Here is a 21,226-nt window from a genome sequence, read left to right on the forward strand (position 1 = left end):
GAACACAAAGAATTTTCTCAGAAAGCTTCTTTCTATTTGTTATCCGAGGATATTTCCTTTGGCCCTATAGTCTTCCAAGGGATCCGAAATATCTGTTCTCAGATTCCACAGAAATAAGGCTAGCAAAGAGATCCACGAAATACAGATGTAACTCTGTGAGATGAATTAACAGAACACTAAGCAGTTTCTCAGAATGCTTCTTTCCAGATTTCATGTGAGGATATTTCCTTTTTCACCATAGCCCTCTATGGACTTCCAAATATCACTTTGCCAATTCCACAAGAACTGTCTTAGCGAAAGGCTTCTTGAGGGGAATGCTGTAACTCTGTGAGATGATTTCACAGAATACAAAGAAGTTTCTCCGAAAGCTTCTTTCTCTTTGTTATCGGAGGACATTTCCTTTGGCCTTATAGTCTTCCAAGGGATCCGAAATATCTGTTCTCAGATTCCACAGAAATAAGGCTAGCAAAGAGATCCACGAAATACAGATGTAACTCTGTGAGATGAATTAACAGAACACTAAGCAGTTTCTCAGAAAGCTTCTTTCCAGATTTCATCTGAGGATATTTCCTTTTTCACCATAGCCCTCTATGGGCTTCCCAATATCACTTTGCCAATCCACAAGAACTGTTTTAGCGAAAGGCTCCTTGAGAGGAAAGCTGTAACTCTGTGAGATGATTTCACGGAACACAAAGAAGTTTCTCAGAAAGCTTCTTTCTCTTTGTTATCGGAGGATATTTCCTTTGGCCATATAGTCTTCCAAGGGATCCGAAATATCTGTTCTCAGATTCCACAGAAATAAGGCTAGCAAAGAGATCCACGAAATACAGATGTAACTCTGTGAGATGAATTAACAGAACACTAAGCAGTTTCTCAGAAAGCTTCTTTCCAGATTTCATCAGAGGATATTTGTTTTTCACCACAGCCCTCTATGGGCTTCCAAATATCACTTTGCCAATTCCAAAAGAACTGTCTTAGCGAAAGGCTTCTTGAGGGGAATGCTGTAACTCTGTGAGATGATTTCACAGAACACAAAGAAGTTTCTCAGAAAGCTTCTTTCTATTTGTTATCGGAGGATATTTCCTTTGGCCCTATAGTCTTCCAAGGGATCCGAAATATCTGTTCTCAGATTCCACAGAAATAAGGCTAGCAAAGAGATCCACGAAATACAGATGTAACTCTGTGAGATGAATTAACAAAACACTAAGCAGTTTCTCTGAAAACTTCTTTCCAGATTTCATCTGAGGATATTTCCTTTCTCACCATAGCCCTCTATGGGCTTCCAAATATCACTTTGCCAATTCCACAAGAACTGTCTTAGCGAAAGGCTTCTTGAGGGGAATGCTGTAACTCTGTGAGATGATTTCAAAGAACACAAAGAAGTTTCTCAGAAAGCTTCTTTCTATTTGTTATTCGAGGATATTTCCTTTGGCCCTATAGTCTTCCAAGGGATCCGAAATATCTGTTCTCAGATTCCACAGAAATAAGGCTAGCAAAGAAATCCACGAAATACAGATGTAACTGTGTGAGATGAATTAACAGAACACTAAGCAGATTCTCAGAAAGCTTCTTTCCAGATTTCATGTGAGGATATTTCCTTTTTCACCTTAGCCCTCTATGGGCTTCGAAATATCACTTTGCCAATTCCACAAGAACTGTCTTAGCGAAAGGCTTCTTGAGGGGAAGACTGTAACTCTGTGAGATGATTTCACAGAACACAAAGAAGTTTCTCAGAAAGCTTCTTTCTCTTTGTTATCAGAGCATATTTCCTTTGGCCCTAGTGTCTTCCAAGGGATCAGAAATATCTGTTCTCAGATTTCACAGAAATAAGGATAGCAAAGAGATCCACGAAATACAGATGTAACTCTGTGAGATGAATTAACAGAACACTAAGCAGTTTCTCAGAAAGCTTCTTTCAAGATTTCATCAGAGGATATTTCCTTTTTCACCATAGCCCTCTATGGGCTTCCAAATATCACTTTGCCAATTCCACAAGAACTGTCTTAGCGAAAGGCTTCTTGAGGGGAAAGCTGTAACTCTGTGAGCTGATTTCACAGAACACAAAGAAGTTTCTCAGAAAACTTCTTTCTCTTGGTTATCGGAGCATATTTCCTTTGGTCCTATAGTCTTCCAAGGGATCCGAAATATCTGTTCTCAGATTCCACAGAAATAAGGCTAGCAAAGAGATCCACCAAATACAGATGTAACTCTGTGAGATGAATTAACAGAACACAAGGCAGTTTCTCAGAAAGCTTCTTCCCAGATTTCATGTGAGGATATTTCCTTTTTCACCATAGCCCACTATGGGCTTCGAAATGTCACTTTGCAATTCCACCAGAACTGTCTTGGCGAAACGCTTCTTGAGGGCAAAGCTGTAACTCTGTGAGATGATTTCACAGAACACAAAGAAGTTTCTCAGAAAGCTTCTTTCTCTTTGTTATCGGAGGATATTTCCTTTGGCCCTATAGTCTTCCAAGGGATCCGAAATATCTGTTCTCAGATTCCACAGAAATAAGGCTAGCAAAGAGATCCACGAAATACAGATGTAACTCTGTGAGATGAATTAACAGAACACTAAGCAGTTTCTCAGAAAGCTTCTTTCCAGATTTCATCTGAGGATATTTCCTTTTTCACCTTAGCCCTCCATGGGCTTCCAAATATCACTTTGCCAATTCCGCAAGGACTGTCTTAGCGAAAGGCTTCTTGAGGGGAAAGATGTAACTCTGTGAGATGATTTCACAGAACACAAAGAATTTTCTCAGAAAGCATCCTTCTCTTTGTTATGGGAGGATATTTCCTTTGGCCCTATAGTCTTAAAGGGATCCGAAATATCTGTTCTGAGATTCCACAGAAATAAGGCTAGCAAAGAGATCCACGAAATACAGATGGAACTTTGTGAGATGAATTAACAGAACACTAAGCAGTTTCTCAGAAAGCTTGTTTCCAGATTTCAACTGAGGATATTTCCTTTTTCACCTTAGCCCTCTATGGGCTTCCAAATATCATTTTGCCAGTTCCGCAAGAACTGTCTTAGCGAAAGGCTTCTTAAGGGGAAAGCTGTAAGTCTGTGAGATGATTTCACAGAACACAAAGAAGTTTCTCAGAAAGCTTCCTTCTCTTTGTTATCGGAGGATATTTCCTTTGGCCCTATAGTCTTCCAAGGGATCCGAAATATCTGTTCTCAGATACCACAGAAATAAGGCTAGCAAAGAGATCCACGAAATACAGATGTAATTCTGTGCGATGAATTAACAGAACACTAAGCAGTTTCTCAGAAAGCTTCTTTCCAGATTTCATCTGAGGATATTTCCTTTTTCACTAGAGCCCTCTATGGGCTTCCAAATATCACTTTGCCAATTCCGCAAGAACTGTCTTAGCGAAAGGCTTCTTGAGGGGAAAGCTGTAACTCTGTTAGATGATTTCACAGAACACAAAGAAGTTTCTCAGAAAGCTTCCTTCTCTTTGTTATCGGAGGATATTTCCTTTGGCCCTAGAGTCTTCCAAGGGATCCGAAGTATCTGTTCTCAGATTCCACAGAAATAAGGCTAGCAAAGAGATCCACGAAATACAGATGTAACTCTGTGAGATGAATTAACAGAACACTAAGCAGTTTCTCAGAAAGCTTCTTTACAGATTTCATCAGAGGATATTTGTTTTTCACCACAGCCCTCTATGGGCTTCCAAATATCACTTTGCCAATTCCACAAGAACTGTCTTAGCGAAAGGCTTCTTGAGGGGAATGCTGTAACTCTGTGAGATGATTTCACAGAACACAAAGAATTTTCTCAGAAAGCTTCTTTCTATTTGTTATCCGAGGATATTTCCTTTGGCCCTATAGTCTTCCAAGGGATCCGAAATATCTGTTCTCAGATTCCACAGAAATAAGGCTAGCAAAGAGATCCACGAAATACAGATGTAACTCTGTGAGATGAATTAACAGAACACTAAGCAGTTTCTCAGAATGCTTCTTTCCAGATTTCATGTGAGGATATTTCCTTTTTCACCATAGCCCTCTATGGACTTCCAAATATCACTTTGCCAATTCCACAAGAACTGTCTTAGCGAAAGGCTTCTTGAGGGGAATGCTGTAACTCTGTGAGATGATTTCACAGAATACAAAGAAGTTTCTCCGAAAGCTTCTTTCTCTTTGTTATCGGAGGACATTTCCTTTGGCCTTATAGTCTTCCAAGGGATCCGAAATATCTGTTCTCAGATTCCACAGAAATAAGGCTAGCAAAGAGATCCACGAAATACAGATGTAACTCTGTGAGATGAATTAACAGAACACTAAGCAGTTTCTCAGAAAGCTTCTTTCCAGATTTCACCTGAGGATATTTCCTTTTTCACCATAGCCCTCTATGGGCTTCCCAATATCACTTTGCCAATCCACAAGAACTGTTTTAGCGAAAGGCTCCTTGAGAGGAAAGCTGTAACTCTGTGAGATGATTTCACGGAACACAAAGAAGTTTCTCAGAAAGCTTCTTTCTCTTTGTTATCGGAGGATATTTCCTTTGGCCATATAGTCTTCCAAGGGATCCGAAATATCTGTTCTCAGATTCCACAGAAATAAGGCTAGCAAAGAGATCCACGAAATACAGATGTAACTCTGTGAGATGAATTAACAGAACACTAAGCAGTTTCTCAGAAAGCTTCTTTCCAGATTTCATCAGAGGATATTTGTTTTTCACCACAGCCCTCTATGGGCTTCCAAATATCACTTTGCCAATTCCAAAAGAACTGTCTTAGCGAAAGGCTTCTTGAGGGGAATGCTGTAACTCTGTGAGATGATTTCACAGAACACAAAGAAGTTTCTCAGAAAGCTTCTTTCTATTTGTTATCGGAGGATATTTCCTTTGGCCCTATAGTCTTCCAAGGGATCCGAAATATCTGTTCTCAGATTCCACAGAAATAAGGCTAGCAAAGAGATCCACGAAATACAGATGTAACTCTGTGAGATGAATTAACAAAACACTAAGCAGTTTCTCTGAAAACTTCTTTCCAGATTTCATCTGAGGATATTTCCTTTCTCACCATAGCCCTCTATGGGCTTCCAAATATCACTTTGCCAATTCCACAAGAACTGTCTTAGCGAAAGGCTTCTTGAGGGGAATGCTGTAACTCTGTGAGATGATTTCAAAGAACACAAAGAAGTTTCTCAGAAAGCTTCTTTCTATTTGTTATTCGAGGATATTTCCTTTGGCCCTATAGTCTTCCAAGGGATCCGAAATATCTGTTCTCAGATTCCACAGAAATAAGGCTAGCAAAGAAATCCACGAAATACAGATGTAACTGTGTGAGATGAATTAACAGAACACTAAGCAGATTCTCAGAAAGCTTCTTTCCAGATTTCATGTGAGGATATTTCCTTTTTCACCTTAGCCCTCTATGGGCTTCGAAATATCACTTTGCCAATTCCACAAGAACTGTCTTAGCGAAAGGCTTCTTGAGGGGAAGGCTGTAACTCTGTGAGATGATTTCACAGAACACAAAGAAGTTTCTCAGAAAGCTTCTTTCTCTTTGTTATCAGAGCATATTTCCTTTGGCCCTAGTGTCTTCCAAGGGATCAGAAATATCTGTTCTCAGATTTCACAGAAATAAGGATAGCAAAGAGATCCACGAAATACAGATGTAACTCTGTGAGATGAATTAACAGAACACTAAGCAGTTTCTCAGAAAGCTTCTTTCAAGATTTCATCAGAGGATATTTCCTTTTTCACCATAGCCCTCTATGGGCTTCCAAATATCACTTTGCCAATTCCACAAGAACTGTCTTAGCGAAAGGCTTCTTGAGGGGAAAGCTGTAACTCTGTGAGCTGATTTCACAGGACACAAAGAAGTTTCTCAGAAAACTTCTTTCTCTTGGTTATCGGAGCATATTTCCTTTGGTCCTATAGTCTTCCAAGGGATCCGAAATATCTGTTCTCAGATTCCACAGAAATAAGGCTAGCAAAGAGATCCACCAAATACAGATGTAACTCTGTGAGATGAATTAACAGAACACAAGGCAGTTTCTCAGAAAGCTTCTTCCCAGATTTCATGTGAGGATATTTCCTTTTTCACCATAGCCCACTATGGGCTTCGAAATGTCACTTTGCAATTCCACCAGAACTGTCTTGGCGAAACGCTTCTTGAGGGCAAAGCTGTAACTCTGTGAGATGATTTCACAGAACACAAAGAAGTTTCTCAGAAAGCTTCTTTCTCTTTGTTATCGGAGGATATTTCCTTTGGCCCTATAGTCTTCCAAGGGATCCGAAATATCTGTTCTCAGATTCCACAGAAATAAGGCTAGCAAAGAGATCCACGAAATACAGATGTAACTCTGTGAGATGAATTAACAGAACACTAAGCAGTTTCTCAGAAAGCTTCTTTCCAGATTTCATCTGAGGATATTTCCTTTTTCACCTTAGCCCTCCATGGGCTTCCAAATATCACTTTGCCAATTCCGCAAGGACTGTCTTAGCGAAAGGCTTCTTGAGGGGAAAGATGTAACTCTGTGAGATGATTTCACAGAACACAAAGAATTTTCTCAGAAAGCATCCTTCTCTTTGTTATGGGAGGATATTTCCTTTGGCCCTATAGTCTTAAAGGGATCCGAAATATCTGTTCTGAGATTCCACAGAAATAAGGCTAGCAAAGAGATCCACGAAATACAGATGGAACTTTGTGAGATGAATTAACAGAACACTAAGCAGTTTCTCAGAAAGCTTGTTTCCAGATTTCAACTGAGGATATTTCCTTTTTCACCTTAGCCCTCCATGGGCTTCCAAATATCATTTTGCCAGTTCCGCAAGAACTGTCTTAGCGAAAGGCTTCTTAAGGGGAAAGCTGTAAGTCTGTGAGATGATTTCACAGAACACAAAGAAGTTTCTCAGAAAGCTTCCTTCTCTTTGTTATCGGAGGATATTTCCTTTGGCCCTATAGTCTTCCAAGGGATCCGAAATATCTGTTCTCAGATACCACAGAAATAAGGCTAGCAAAGAGATCCACGAAATACAGATGTAATTCTGTGCGATGAATTAACAGAACACTAAGCAGTTTCTCAGAAAGCTTCTTTCCAGATTTCATCTGAGGATATTTCCTTTTTCACTAGAGCCCTCTATGGGCTTCCAAATATCACTTTGCCAATTCCGCAAGAACTGTCTTAGCGAAAGGCTTCTTGAGGGGAAAGCTGTAACTCTGTTAGATGATTTCACAGAACACAAAGAAGTTTCTCAGAAAGCTTCCTTCTCTTTGTTATCGGAGGATATTTCCTTTGGCCCTATAGTCTTCCAAGGGATCCGAAATATCTGTTCTCAGATTCCACAGAAATAAGGCTAGCAAAGAGATCCACGAAATACAGATGTAACTCTGTGAGATGAATTAACAGAACACTAAGAAGTTTCTCAGAAAGCTTCTTTCCAGATTTCATCAGAGGATATTTGTTTTTCACCACAGCCCTCTATGGGCTTCCAAATATCTCTTTGCCAATTCCACAAGAACTGTCTTAGAGAAAGGCTTCTTGAGGGGAATGCTGTAACTCTGTGAGATGATTTCACAGAACACAAAGAATTTTCTCAGAAAGCTTCTTTCTATTTGTTATCCGAGGATATTTCCTTTGGCCCTATAGTCTTCCAAGGGATCCGAAATATCTGTTCTCAGATTCCACAGAAATAAGGCTAGCAAAGAGATCCACGAAATACAGATGTAACTCTGTGAGATGAATTAACAGAACACTAAGCAGTTTCTCAGAATGCTTCTTTCCAGATTTCATGTGAGGATATTTCCTTTTTCACCATAGCCCTCTATGGACTTCCAAATATCACTTTGCCAATTCCACAAGAACTGTCTTAGCGAAAGGCTTCTTGAGGGGAATGCTGTAACTCTGTGAGATGATTTCACAGAATACAAAGAAGTTTCTCCGAAAGCTTCTTTCTCTTTGTTATCGGAGGACATTTCCTTTGGCCTTATAGTCTTCCAAGGGATCCGAAATATCTGTTCTCAGATTCCACAGAAATAAGGCTAGCAAAGAGATCCACGAAATACAGATGTAACTCTGTGAGATTAATTAACAGAACACTAAGCAGTTTCTCAGAAAGCTTCTTTCCAGATTTCATCTGAGGATATTTCCTTTTTCACCATAGCCCTCTATGGGCTTCCAAATATCACTTTGCCAATCCACAAGAACTGTTTTAGCGAAAGGCTCCTTCAGAGGAAAGCTGTAACTCTGTGAGATGATTTCACAGAACACAAAGAAGTTTCTCAGAAAGCTTCTTTCTCTTTGTTATCGGAGGATATTTCCTTTGGCCCTATAGTCTTCCAAGGGATCCGAAATATCTGTTCTCAGATTCCACAGAAATAAGGCTAGCAAAGAGATCCACGAAATACAGATGTAACTCTGTGAGATGAATTAACAGAACACTAAGTAGTTTCTCAGAAAGGTTCTTTCCAGATTTCATCAGAGGATATTTGTTTTTCACCACAGCCCTCTATGGGCTTCCAAATATCACTTTGCCAATTCCAAAAGAACTGTCTTAGCGAAAGGCTTCTTGAGGGGAATGCTGTAACTCTGTGAGATGATTTCACAGAACACAAAGAAGTTTCTCAGAAAGCTTCTTTCTATTTGTTATCGGAGGATATTTCCTTTGGCCCTATAGTCTTCCAAGGGATCCGAAATATCTGTTCTCAGATTCCACAGAAATAAGGCTAGCAAAGAGATCCACGAAATACAGATGTAACTCTGTGAGATGAATTAACAGAACACTAAGCAGTTTCTCCGAAAGCTTCTTTCCAGATTTCATGTGAGGATATTTCCTTTTTCACCATAGCCCTCTATTGGTTTCCAAATATCACTTTGCCAATTCCACAAGAACTATCTTAGCGAAAGTCTTCTTGAGGGGAAAGCTGTAACTCTGTGAGATGATTTCACAGAACACAAAGAAGTTTCTCAGAAAGCTTCTTTCTTTTTGTTATCGGAGGATATTTCCTTTGGCCCTATAATTTTCCAAGGGATCCGAAATATCTGTTCTCAGATTCCACAGAAATAAGGCTAGCAAAGAGATCCACGAAATACAGATGTAACTCTGTGAGATGAATTAACAAAACACTAAGCAGTTTCTCAGAAAACTTCTTTCCAGATTTCATCTGAGGATATTTCCTTTCTTACCATAGCCCTCTATGGGCTTCCAAATATCACTTTGCCAATTCCACAAGAACTGTCTTAGCGAAAGGCTTCTTGAGGGGAATGCTGTAACTCTGTGAGATGATTTCAAGGAACACAAAGAAGTTTCTCAGAAAGCTTCTTTCTATTTGTTATTCGAGGATATTTCCTTTGGCCCTATAGTCTTCCAAGGGATCCGAAATATCTGTTCTCAGATTCCACAGAAATAAGGCTAGCAAAGAAATCCACGAAATACAGATGTAACTGTGTGAGATGAATTAACAGAACACTAAGCAGATTCTCAGAAAGCTTCTTTCCAGATTTCATGTGAGGATATTTCCTTTTTCACCTTAGCCCTCTATGGGCTTCGAAATATCACTTTGCCAATTCCACAAGAACTGTCTTAGCGAAAGTCTTCTTGAGGGGAAGGCTGTAACTCTGTGAGATGATTTCACAGAACACAAAGAAGTTTCTCAGAAAGCTTCTTTCTCTTTGTTATCAGAGCATATTTCCTTTGGCCCTAGTGTCTTCCAAGGGATCAGAAATATCTGTTCTCAGATTCCACAGAAATAAGGATAGCAAAGAGATCCACGAAATACAGATGTAACTCTGTGAGATGAATTAACAGGACACTAAGCAGTTTCTCAGAAAGCTTCTTTCAAGATTTCATCAGAGGATATTTCCTTTTTCACCATAGCCCTCTATGGGCTTCCAAATATCACTTTGACAATTCCACAAGAACTGTCTTAGCGAAAGGCTTCTTGAGGGGAAAGCTGTAACTCTGTGAGCTGATTTCACAGAACACAAAGAAGTTTCTCAGAAAACTTCTTTCTCTTGGTTATCGGAGCATATTTCCTTTGGTCCTATAGTCTTCCAAGGGATCCGAAATATCTGTTCTCAGATTCCACAGAAATAAGGCTAGCAAAGAGATCCACCAAATACAGATGTAACTCTGTGAGATGAATTAACAGAACACAAGGCAGTTTCTCAGAAAGCTTCTTCCCAGATTTCATGTGAGGATATTTCCTTTTTCACCATAGCCCACTATGGGCTTCGAAATGTCACTTTGCAATTCCACCAGAACTGTCTTGGCGAAACGCTTCTTGAGGGCAAAGCTGTAACTCTGTGAGATGATTTCACAGAACACAAAGAAGTTTCTCAGAAAGCTTCTTTCTCTTTGTTATCGGAGGATATTTCCTTTGGCCCTATAGTCTTCCAAGGGATGGGAAATATCTGTTCTCAGATTCCACAGAAATAAGGCTAGCAAGGAGATCCACGAAATACAGATGTAACTCTGTGAGATGAATTAACAGAACACTAAGCAGTTTCTCAGAAAGCTTCTTTCCAGATTTCATCTGAGGATATTTCCTTTTTCACCTTAGCCCTCCATGGGCTTCCAAATATCACTTTGCCAATTCCGCAAGGACTGTCTTAGCGAAAGGCTTCTTGAGGGGAAAGATGTAACTCTGTGAGATGATTTCACAGAACACAAAGAATTTTCTCAGAAAGCTTCCTTCTCTTTGTTATGGGAGGATATTTCCTTTGGCCCTATAGTCTTAAAGGGATCCGAAATATCTGTTCTCAGATTCCACAGAAATAAGGCTAGCAAAGAGATCCACGAAATACAGATGGAACTTTGTGAGATGAATTAACAGAACACTAAGCAGTTTCTCAGAAAGCTTCTTTCCAGATTTCAACTGAGGATATTTCCTTTTTCACCTTAGCCCTCCATGGGCTTCCAAATATCATTTTGCCAGTTCCGCAAGAACTGTCTTAGCGAAAGGCTTCTTGAGGGGAAAGCTGTAAGTCTGTGAGATGATTTCACAGAACACAAAGAAGTTTCTCAGAAAGCTTCCTTCTCTTTGTTATCGGAGGATATTTCCTTTGGCCCTATAGTCTTCCAAGGGATCCGAAATATCTGTTCTCAGATACCACAGAAATAAGGCTAGCAAAGAGATCCACGAAATACAGATGTAATTCTGTGCGATGAATTAACAGAACACTAAGCAGTTTCTCAGAAAGCTTCTTTCCAGATTTCATCTGAGGATATTTCCTTTTTCACTAGAGCCCTCTATGGGCTTCCAAATATCACTTTGCCAATTCCGCAAGAACTGTCTTAGCGAAAGCCTTCTTGAGGGGAAAGCTGTAACTCTGTTAGATGATTTCACAGAACACAAAGAAGTTTCTCAGAAAGCTTCCTTCTCTTTGTTATCGGAGGATATTTCCTTTGGCCCTATAGTCTTCCAAGGGATCCGAAATATCTGTTCTCAGATTCCACAGAAATAAGGCTAGCAAAGAGATCCACGAAATACAGATGTAACTCTGTGAGATGAATTAACAGAACACTAAGCAGTTTCTCAGAAAGCTTCTTTCCAGATTTCATCAGAGGATATTTGTTTTTCACCACAGCCCTCTATGGGCTTCCAAATATCTCTTTGCCAATTCCACAAGAACTGTCTTAGAGAAAGGCTTCTTGAGGGGAATGCTGTAACTCTGTGAGATGATTTCACAGAACACAAAGAATTTTCTCAGAAAGCTTCTTTCTATTTGTTATCCGAGGATATTTCCTTTGGCCCTATAGTCTTCCAAGGGATCCGAAATATCTGTTCTCAGATTCCACAGAAATAAGGCTAGCAAAGAGATCCACGAAATACAGATGTAACTCTGTGAGATGAATTAACAGAACACTAAGCAGTTTCTCAGAATGCTTCTTTCCAGATTTCATGTGAGGATATTTCCTTTTTCACCATAGCCCTCTATGGACTTCCAAATATCACTTTGCCAATTCCACAAGAACTGTCTTAGCGAAAGGCTTCTTGAGGGGAATGCTGTAACTCTGTGAGATGATTTCACAGAATACAAAGAAGTTTCTCCGAAAGCTTCTTTCTCTTTGTTATCGGAGGACATTTCCTTTGGCCTTATAGTCTTCCAAGGGATCCGAAATATCTGTTCTCAGATTCCACAGAAATAAGGCTAGCAAAGAGATCCACGAAATACAGATGTAACTCTGTGAGATGAATTAACAGAACACTAAGCAGTTTCTCAGAAAGCTTCTTTCCAGATTTCATCTGAGGATATTTCCTTTTTCACCATAGCCCTCTATGGGCTTCCAAATATCACTTTGCCAATCCACAAGAACTGTTTTAGCGAAAGGCTCTTTGAGAGGAAAGCTGTAACTCTGTGAGATGATTTCACAGAACACAAAGAAGTTTCTCAGAAAGCTTCTTTCTCTTTGTTATCGGAGGATATTTCCTTTGGCCCTATAGTCTTCCAAGGGATCCGAAATATCTGTTCTCAGATTCCACAGAAATAAGGCTAGCAAAGAGATCCACGAAATACAGATGTAACTCTGTGAGATGAATTAACAGAACACTAAGCAGTTTCTCAGAAAGCTTCTTTCCAGATTTCATCAGAGGATATTTGTTTTTCACCACAGCCCTCTATGGGCTTCCAAATATCACTTTGCCAATTCCAAAAGAACTGTCTTAGCGAAAGGCTTCTTGAGGGGAATGCTGTAACTCTGTGAGATGATTTCACAGAACACAAAGAAGTTTCTCAGAAAGCTTCTTTCTATTTGTTATCGGAGGATATTTCCTTTGGCCCTATAGTCTTCCAAGGGATCCGAAATATCTGTTCTCAGATTCCACAGAAATAAGGCTAGCAAAGAGATCCACGAAATACAGATGAAACTCTGTGAGATGAATTAACAGAACACTAAGCAGTTTCTCAGAAAGCTTCTTTCCAGATTTCATGTGAGGATATTTCCTTTTTCACCATAGCCCTCTATTTGTTTCCAAATATCACTTTGCCAATTCCACAAGAACTATCTTAGCGAAAGTCTTCTTGAGGGGAAAGCTGTAACTCTGTGAGATGATTTCACAGAACACAAAGAAGTTTCTCAGAAAGCTTCTTTCTTTTTGTTATCGGAGGATATTTCCTTTGGCCCTATAATCTTCCAAGGGATCCGAAATATCTGTTCTCAGATTCCACAGAAATAAGGCTAGCAAAGAGATCCACGAAATACAGATGTAACTCTGTGAGATGAATTAACAGAACACTAAGCAGATTCTCAGAAAGCTTCTTTCCAGATTTCATGTGAGGATATTTCCTTTTTCACCTTAGCCCTCTATGGGCTTCGAAATATCACTTTGCCAATTCCACAAGAACTGTCTTAGCGAAAGGCTTCTTGAGGGGAAGGCTGTAACTCTGTGAGATGATTTCACAGAACACAAAGAAGTTTCTCAGAAAGCTTCTTTCTCTTTGTTATCAGAGCATATTTCCTTTGGCCCTAGTGTCTTCCAAGGGATCAGAAATATCTGTTCTCAGATTCCACAGAAATAAGGATAGCAAAGAGATCCACGAAATACAGATGTAACTCTGTGAGATGAATTAACAGAACACTAAGCAGTTTCTCAGAAAGCTTCTTTCAAGATTTCATCTGAGGATATTTCCTTTTTCACTAGAGCCCTCTATGGGCTTCCAAATATCACTTTGCCAATTCCGCAAGAACTGTCTTAGCGAAAGGCTTCTTGAGGGGAAAGCTGTAACTCTGTTAGATGATTTCACAGAACACCAAGAAGTTTCTCAGAAAGCTTCCTTCTCTTTGTTATCGGAGGATATTTCCTTTGGCCCTATAGTCTTCCAAGGGATCCGAAATATCTGTTCTCAGATTCCACAGAAATAAGGCTAGCAAAGAGATCCACGAAATACAGATGAAACTCTGTGAGATGAATTAACAGAACACTAAGCAGTTTCTCAGAAAGCTTCTTTCCAGATTTCATCAGAGGATATTTGTTTTTCACCACAGCCCTCTATGGGCTTCCAAATATCTCTTTGCCAATTCCACAAGAACTGTCTTAGAGAAAGGCTTCTTGAGGGGAATGCTGTAACTCTGTGAGATGATTTCACAGAACACAAAGAATTTTCTCAGAAAGCTTCTTTCTATTTGTTATCCGAGGATATTTCCTTTGGCCCTATAGTCTTCCAAGGGATCCGAAATATCTGTTCTCAGATTCCACAGAAATAAGGCTAGCAAAGAGATCCACGAAATACAGATGTAACTCTGTGAGATGAATTAACAGAACACTAAGCAGTTTCTCAGAATGCTTCTTTCCAGATTTCATGTGAGGATATTTCCTTTTTCACCATAGCCCTCTATGGACTTCCAAATATCACTTTGCCAATTCCACAAGAACTGTCTTAGCGAAAGGCTTCTTGAGGGGAATGCTGTAACTCTGTGAGATGATTTCACAAAATACAAAGAAGTTTCTCCGAAAGCTTCTTTCTCTTTGTTATCGGAGGACATTTCCTTTGGCCTTATAGTCTTCCAAGGGATCCGAAATATCTGTTCTCAGATTCCACAGAAATAAGGCTAGCAAAGAGATCCACGAAATACAGATGTAACTCTGTGAGATGAATTAACAGAACACTAAGCAGTTTCTCAGAAAGCTTCTTTCCAGATTTCATCTGAGGATATTTCCTTTTTCACCATAGCCCTCTATGGGCTTCCAAATATCACTTTGCCAATCCACAAGAACTGTTTTAGCGAAAGGCTCCTTGAGAGGAAAGCTGTAACTCTGTGAGATGATTTCACAGAACACAAAGAAGTTTCTCAGAAAGCTTCTTTCTCTTTGTTATCGGAGGATATTTCCTTTGGCCCTATAGTCTTCCAAGGGATCCGAAATATCTGTTCTCAGATTCCACAGAAATAAGGCTAGCAAAGAGATCCACGAAATACAGATGTAACTCTGTGAGATGAATTAACAGAACACTAAGCAGTTTCTCAGAAAGCTTCTTTCCAGATTTCATCAGAGGATATTTGTTTTTCACCACAGCCCTCTATGGGCTTCCAAATATCACTTTGCCAATTCCAAAAGAACTGTCTTAGCGAAAGGCTTCTTGAGGGGAATGCTGTAACTCTGTGAGATGATTTCACAGAACACAAAGAAGTTTCTCAGAAAGCTTCTTTCTATTTGTTATCGGAGGATATTTCCTTTGGCCCTATAGTCTTCCAAGGGATCCGAAATATCTGTTCTCAGATTCCACAGAAATAAGGCTAGCAAAGAGATCCACGAAATACAGATGTAACTCTGTGAGATGAATTAACAGAACACTAAGCAGTTTCTCAGAAAGCTTCTTTCCAGATTTCATGTGAGGATATTTCCTTTTTCACCATAGCCCTCTATTGGTTTCCAAATATCACTTTGCCAATTCCACAAGAACTATCTTAGCGAAAGTCTTCTTGAGGGGAAAGCTGTAACTCTGTGAGATGATTTCACAGAACACAAAGAAGTTTCTCAGAAAGCTTCTTTCTTTTTGTTATCGGAGGATATTTCCTTTGGCCCTATAATCTTCCAAGAGATCCGAAATATCTGTTCTCAGATTCCACAGAAATAAGGCTAGCAAAGAGATCCACGAAATACAGATGTAACTCTGTGAGATGAATTAACAAAACACTAAGCAGTTTCTCAGAAAACTTCTTTCCAGATTTCATCTGAGGATATTTCCTTTCTCACCATAGCCCTCTATGGGCTTACAAATATCACTTTGCCAATTCCACAAGAACTGTCTTAGCGAAAGGCTTCTTGAGGGGAATGCTGTAACTCTGTGAGATGATTTCAAAGAACACAAAGAAGTTTCTCAGAAAGCTTCTTTCTATTTGTTATTCGAGGATATTTCCTTTGGCCCTATAGTCTTCCAAGGGATCCGAAATATCTGTTCTCAGATTCCACAGAAATAAGGCTAGCAAAGAGATCCAAGAAATACAGATGTAACTCTGTGAGATGAATTAACAGAACACTAAGTAGTTTCTCAGAAAGCTTCTTAACAGATTTCATCTGATGATATTTCCTTTTTCACCATAGCCCTCTATGGGCTTCCAAATATCACTTTGCCCATTCCACAAGAACTCTCTTAGCGAAAGGCTTCTTTAGGGGAAAGCTGTAACTCTGTGAGATGATTTCACAGAACACAAAGAAGTTTCTCTGAAAGCTTCTTTCTCTTTGTTATCGGAGGAGATTTCCTTTGGCCCTATAGTCTTCCAAGGGATCCGAAATATCTGTTCTCAGATTCCACAGAAATAACGCTAGCAAAGAGACCATGAAGGACAGATGTAACTCTGTGAGATGAATTAACAGAACACTAAGCAGTTTCTCAGAAAGCTTCTTTCCAGATTTCATCTGAGGATATTTCCTTTTTCACCATAGCCCTCTATGGGCTTCCAAATATCACTTTTCCAATTCCACAAGAACTTTCCTAGCGAAAGGCTTCATGAGGGGAAAGGTGTAACTTTGTGAGATGATTTCACAGAACACAAAGAAGTTTCTCATAAAGCTTCTTTCTCTTTGTTATCGGAGGATATTTCCCTTGGCCCTATAGTCTTCCAAGGGATCCGAAATATCTGTTCTCAGATTCCACAGAAATAAGGCTAGCAAAGAGATCCACGAAATACAGATGTAACTCTGTGAGTGAATTAACAGAACACTAAGCAGTTTCTCAGAAAGCTTCTTTCCAGATTTCATCTGATGATATTTCCTTTTTCACCATAGCCCTCTAAGGGCTTCCAAATGTCACTTTGCCAATTCCACAAGAACTGTCTTGGTGAAAGGCTTATTGAGGGGAAAGCTGTAACTCTGTGAGATGATTTCACAGAACACAAAGAAGTTTCTCAGAAAACTTCTTTCTCTTGGTTATCGGAGCATATTTCCTTTGGCCCTATAGTCTTCCAAGGGATCCGAAATATCTGTTCTCAGATTCCACAGAAATAAGGCTAGCAAAGAGACCCATGAAGGACAGATGTAACTCTGTGAGATGAATTAACAGAACACTAAGCAGTTTCGCAGAAAGCTTCTTTCCAGATTTCATCTGAGGATATTTCCTTTTTCACCATAGCCCTCTATGGGCTTCCAAATATCACTTTGCCAATTCCACAAGAACTTTCCTAGCGAAAGGCTTCATGAGGGGAAAGCTGTAACTCTGTGAGATGATTTCACAGAACACAAAGAAGTTTCTCAGAAAACTTCTTTCTCTTTGTTATCGGAGGATATTTCCTTTGGCCCTATAGTCTTCCAAGGGATCCGAAATATCTGTTCTCAGATTCCACAGAAATAAGGCTAGCAAAGAGATCCACGAAATACAGATGTAACTCTGTGAGATGAATTAACAGAACACTAAGCAGTTTCTCAGAAAGTTTCTTAACAGATTTCATCTGATGATATTTCCTTTTTCACCATAGCCCTCTATGGGCTTCCAAATATCACTTTGCCAATTCCACAAGAACTGTCTTAGCGAAAGGCTTCTTTAGGGGAAAGCTGTAACTCTGTGAGATGATTTCACAGAAGACAAAGAAGTTTCTCAGAAAGCTTCTTTCTCTTTGTTATGGGAGGATATTTCCTTTGGCCCTATAGTCTTCCAAGGGATCTGAAATATCTGTCCTCAGATTCCACAGAAATAAGGCTAGCAAAGAGATCCACAAAATACAGATGTAACTCTGTGAGATGAATTAACAGAACACTAAGCAGTTTCTCAGAAAGCTTCTTTCCAGATTTCATCTGAGGATATTTCCTTTTTCACCGTAGCCCTCTAAGGGCTTCCAAATATCACTTTGCCAATTCCACAAGAACTGTCTTAGCGAAAGGCTTCTTGAGGGGAAAGCTGTAACTCTGTGAGATGATTTCACAGAACACAAAGAAGTTTCTCTGAAAGCTTCTTTCTCTTTGTTATCGGAGGAGATTTCCTTTGGCCCTATAGTCTTCCAAGGGATCCGAAATATCTGTTCTCAGATTCCACAGAAATTAGGCTAGCAAAGAGACCCATGAAGGACAGATGTAACTCTGTGAGATGAATTAACAGAACACTAAGCAGTTTCTCAGAAAGCTTCTTTCCAGATTTCATCTGAGGATATTTCCTTTTTCACCATAGCCCTCTATAGGCTTCCAAATATCACTTTTCCAATTCCACAAGAACTGTCCTAGCGAAAGGCTTCATGAGGGGAAAGCTGTAACTCTGTGAGATGATTTCACAGAACACAAAGAAGTTTCTCAGAAAGCTTCTTTCTCTTTGTTATCGGAGGATATTTCCTTTGGCCCTATAGTCTTCCAAGGGATCCGAAATATCTGTTCTCAGATTCCACAGAAATAAGGCTAGCAAAGAGATCCACGAAATACAGATGTAACTCTGTGAGATGAATTAACAGAACACTAAGTAGTTTCTCAGAAAGCGTCTTTCCAGATTTCATCTGAAGATATTTCCTTTTTCACCATAGCCCTCTATGGGCTTCCAAATATCACTTTGCCAATTCCACAAGAACTGTCTTAGCGAAAGTCTTCTTGAGGGGAAAGCTGTAACTCTGTTAGATGATTTCACAGAACATAAAGAAGTTTCTCAGAAAGCTTCTTTATCTTTGTTATCGGAGGATATTTCCTTTGGCCCTATAGTCTTCCAAGGGATCCGAAATATCTGTTCTCAGATTCCACAGAAATAAGGCTAGCAAAGAGATCCACAAAATACAGATGTAACTCTGTGAGATGAATTAACAGAACACTAAGCAGTTTCTCAGAAAGCTTCTTAACAGATTTCATCTGATGATATTACCTTTTTCACCATAGCCCTCTGTGGGTTTCCAAATATCACTTTGCCAAATCCACAAGAACTGTCTTAGCGAAAGGCTTCTTGAGGGGAAAGCTGTAATTCTGTGAGATGATTTCACAGAAGACAAAGAAGTTTCTCAGAAAGCTTCTTTCTCTTTGTTATCGGAGGATATTTCCTTTGGCCCTATAGTCTTCCAAGGGATCCGAAATATCTCTTCTCAGATTCCACAGAAATAAGGCTAGCAAAGAGATCCACGAAAAACAGATGTAACTCTGTGAGATGAATTAACAGAACACTAAGCAGTTTCTCAGAAAGCTTCTTTCCAGATTTCATCTGAGGATATTTCCTTTTTCACCGTAGCCCTCTATGGGCTTCCAAATATCACTTTGCCAATCCCACAAGAACTGTCTTAGCGAAAGGCTTCTTGAGGGGAAAGCTGTAACTCTGTGAGATGATTTCACAGAACACAAAGAAGTTTCTCAGAAAGCTTCTTTCTCTTTGTAATCGGAGGAGATTTCCTTTGGCCCTATAGTCTTCCAAGGGATCCGAAATATCGGTTCTCAGATTCCACAGAAATAAGGCTAGCAAAGAGATCCATGAAGGACAGATGTAACTCTGTGAGATGAATTAACAGAACACTATGCAGTTTCTCAGAAAGCTTCTTTCCAGATTTCATCTGAGGATATTTCCTTTTTCACCATAGCCCTCTCTGGGCTTCCAAATATCACTTTGCCAATTCCACAAGAACTGTCCTAGCGAAAGGCTTCTTGAGGGGAAAGCTGTAACTCTGTGAGATGATTTCGCAGAACACAAAGAAGTTTCTCAGAAAGCTTCTTTCTCTTTGTTATCAGAGCATATTTCCTTTGGCCCTAGTGTCTTCCAAGGGATCCGAAATATCTGTTCTCAGATTCCACAGAAATAAGGATAGCAAAGAGATCCACGAAATACAGATGTAACTCTGTGAGATGAATTAACAGAACACTAAGCAGTTTCTCAGAAAGCTTCTTTCCAGATTTCATCTGAGGATATTTCCTTTCTCACCACAGCCCTTAATTGGCTTCCAAATATCACTTTGCCAATTCCACAACAACTGTCTTAGCGAAAGGATTCTTGAGGGGGATGCTGTAACTCTGTGAGATGATTTCAAAGAACAGAAAGAAGTTTCTCAGAAAGCTTCATTCTCTTTGTTATCCGAGGACATTTCCTTTGGCCCTATAGTCTTCCAAGGGATCCGAAATATCTGTTCTCAGATTCCACAGAAATAAGGCTAGCAAAGAGATCCACGAAATACAGATGTAACTCTGTGAGATGAATTAACAGAACACTAAGCAGTTTCTCAGAAAGCTTCTTTCCAGATTTCATCTGAGGATATTTCCTTTCTCACCACAGCCCTTAATTGGCTTCCAAATATCACTTTGCCAATTCCACAACAACTGTCTTAGCGAAAGGATTCTTGAGGGGGATGCTGTAACTCTGTGAGATGATTTCAAAGAACACAAAGAAGTTTCTCAGAAAGCTTCATTCTCTTTGTTATCCGAGGACATTTCCTTTGGCCCTATAGTCTTCCAAGGGATCCGAAATATCTGTTCTCAGATTCCACAGAAATAAGGCTAGCAAAGAGATCCACGAAATACAGATGTAACTCTGTGAGATGAATTAACAGAACACTAAGCAGTTTCTCAGAAAGCTTCTTTCCAGATTTCATGTGAGGATATTTCCTTTTTCACCATAGCCCTCTATGGGCTTCCAAATATCACTTTGCCAATTCCACAAGAACTATCTTAGCGAAAGGCTTCTTGAGGGTAATGCTGTAACTCTGTGAGATGATTTCACAGAACACAAAGAAGTTTCTCAGAAAGCTTCTTTCTACTTGTTATTCGAGGATATTTCCTTTTGGCCCTAAAGTCTTCCAAGGTATCCGAAATATCTGATCTGAGATTCCACAGAAATAAGGCTAGCAAGGAAATCCACGAAATACAGATGTAACTGTGTGAGATGAATTAACAGAACACTAAGCAGATTCTCAGAAAGCTTCTTTCCAGATTTCATGTGAGGATATTTGCTTTTTCACCTTAGCCCTCTATGGGCTTCCAAATATCACTTTGCCAATTCCACAAGAACTGTCTTACCGAAAGGCTTCTTGAGGGGAAGGCTGTATCTCTGTGAGATGATTTCACAGAACACAAAGAATTTTCTCAGAAAGCTTCTTTCTCTTGGTTATCAGAGCATATTTCCTTTGGCCCTAGTGTCTTCCAAGGGATCAGAAATATCTGTTCTCAGATTCCACAGAAATAAGGCTAGCAAAGAGATCCACGAAATACAGATGTAACTCTGTGAGATGAATTAACAGAACACTAAGCAGTTTCTCAGAAAGCTTCTTTCCAGGTTTCATCAGAGGATATTACCTTTTTCACCCTAGCCCTCTATGGGCTTCCAAATATCACTTTGCCAATTCCACAAGAACTGTCTTAGCGAAAGGCTTCTTGAGGGGAAAGCTGTAAC

This window comes from Macaca nemestrina, chromosome 13 (assembly GCF_043159975.1).
Source record: "Macaca nemestrina isolate mMacNem1 chromosome 13, mMacNem.hap1, whole genome shotgun sequence".
In the NCBI taxonomy this organism is placed as follows: domain Eukaryota; kingdom Metazoa; phylum Chordata; class Mammalia; order Primates; family Cercopithecidae; genus Macaca; species Macaca nemestrina.